This window comes from Vigna unguiculata, unplaced genomic scaffold, assembly GCF_037176805.1.
Source record: "Vigna unguiculata cultivar grain cowpea cultivar isolate G323 ecotype 2 unplaced genomic scaffold, ASM3717680v1 ptg000029l_ERROPOS232281, whole genome shotgun sequence".
In the NCBI taxonomy this organism is placed as follows: domain Eukaryota; kingdom Viridiplantae; phylum Streptophyta; class Magnoliopsida; order Fabales; family Fabaceae; genus Vigna; species Vigna unguiculata.
In genome coordinates, this window is record NW_028196673.1 from 150,001 (window position 1) to 152,500 (window position 2,500).

A 2,500-nucleotide genomic window follows, 5' to 3' on the forward strand; every position below is an offset into this window, starting at 1 on the left:
GATTACAACTCACACACCCTCACGTTCGCAAGACACCACACCACAAGACGGTCCACCCCCCACCTACCATGGGCAAGCAAGCAAATGGAAACATCAAGTGACGCAGGGTCAAGCATCGCTAGGCATGAAAATAACTTTCCACAATATCCGAGGGACTAGCTGCCGAGCTAACCAACGATCAGTGACGACCGTGTGTTGGTATTAATAAAGCTCAACAACTATGAAGAGGCTAGTTGTGCCATGATAAACATGCTAACGCACGCACCACGTGAGGGGGGAGGCCTCATCAAGCTCCCTTTAAAACCTGCCAGTGTGGAGCTGGCCGGCTCAAGGAGCACTCCCCCCCTATAAGAGGTTAATATGCAAAAGGCAAAATTGTACAAGTAGATACACTTTTTTTGAGCAGACATAAGTCCATATCTCGGGCTATACTTCGAATTTTGATGCGATTTTTTGCAGTAATTCGTAAAATAATGGTATCTCCTTGCTCACCAAATTTCATAATTTTTCTCGAAGGGGAACTATTTTTTTTATTTTTTTTACTTACCGGGTATGTGTAAAATCGGGAAAAATAGAAAAGCACATGTAGACTTCGAATTTCGACCTCATTTTTTCCAGTCCACCACTAAACAATATCAGGAACCTCCCCACAAAATTTCATTCAGTTTGGCCAAGGTCTTAAATTTGACAAATTTTGGCACCAACCTATCTAGTCGCGGTGCACCGACCAACTTGGCCAAGTGCAAAATGCATCCAATTCAAAACTTTTGTGCACCAACACTTTTACAGTACTCATTTGGGGGCATTTGGAGGCCTTTCCAACCCTCACATCTCAAAAACCACGAATTTCATTTTTTCACAAATCTCCCCACCAAGCCATCTAGCTATGCCGTGGTGCACCGCCAACCTTGGCCATGTGCAAAACCCTCCGAACTCAAAACTTTCGTGCACCAAGAATTTCATGGTATTCATTTGGGGGCATTTGGAGGCCATTCCAACCCTCACATCTCAAAAACCACGAATTTCATTTTTTCACAAAACTCCCCACCAAGCCATTTAGCTATGCCGCGGTGCACCGCCAACCTTGGCCATGTGCAAAACCCTCCGAACTCAAAACTTTCGTGCACCAAGAATTTCATGGTATTCATTTGGGGACATTTGGAGGCCATTCCAACCCTCACATCTCAAAAACCACGAATTTCATTTTTTCACAAAACTCCACACAAGCCATCTAGCTATGCCGCGGTGCACCGACCAACTTGGCCATGTGCAAAACCCTCCGAACTCAAAACTTTCGTGCACCAAGAATTTCATGGTATTCATTTGGGGACATTTGGAGGCCATTCCAACCCTCACATCTCAAAAACCACGAATTTCATTTTTTCACAAAACTCCACACAAGCCATCTAGCTATGCCGCGGTGCACCGACCAACTTGGCCATGTGCAAAACCCTCCGAACTCAAAACTTTCGTGCACCAAGAATTTCATGGTATTCATTTGGGGACATTTGGAGGCCATTCCAACCCTCACACCTCAAAAACCACGAATTTCATTTTTTCACAAAACTCCACACAAGCCATCTAGCTATGCCGCGGTGCACCGACCAACTTGGCCATGTGCAAAACCCTCCGAACTCAAAACTTTCGTGCACCAAGAATTTCATGGTATTCATTTGGGGACATTTGGAGGCCATTCCAACCCTCACACCTCAAAAACCACGAATTTCATTTTTTCACAAAACTCCCACCAAGCCTTCTAGCTATGCCGCGGTGCACCGACCAACTTGGCCATGTTCAAAACCCTCCGAACTCAAAACTTTCGTGCACCAAGAATTTCATGGTATTCATTTGGGGGCATTTGGAGGCCATTCCAACCCTCACACCTCAAAAACCACGAATTTCATTTTTTCACAAAACTCCACACAAGCCATCTAGCTATGCCGCGGTGCACCGACCAACTTGGCCATGTGCAAAACCCTCCGAACTCAAAACTTTCGTGCACCAAGAATTTCATGATATTCATTTGGGGGCATTTGGAGGCCATTCCAACCCTCACATCTCAAAAACCACGAATTTCATTTTTTCACAAAACTCCACACAAGCCATCTAGCTATGCCGCGGTGCACCGACCAACTTGGCCATGTGCAAAACCCTCCGAACTCAAAACTTTCGTGCACCAAGAATTTCATGGTATTCATTTGGGGACATTTGGAGGCCATTCCAACCCTCACATCTCAAAAACCACGAATTTCATTTTTTCACAAAACTCCACACAAGCCATCTAGCTATGCCGCGGTGCACCGACCAACTTGGCCATGTGCAAAACCCTCCGAACTCAAAACTTTCGTGCACCAAGAATTTCATGGTATTCATTTGGGGACATTTGGAGGCCATTCCAACCCTCACACCTCAAAAACCACGAATTTCATTTTTTCACAAAACTCCACACAAGCCATCTAGCTATGCCGCGGTGCACCGACCAACTTGGCCATGTGCAAAA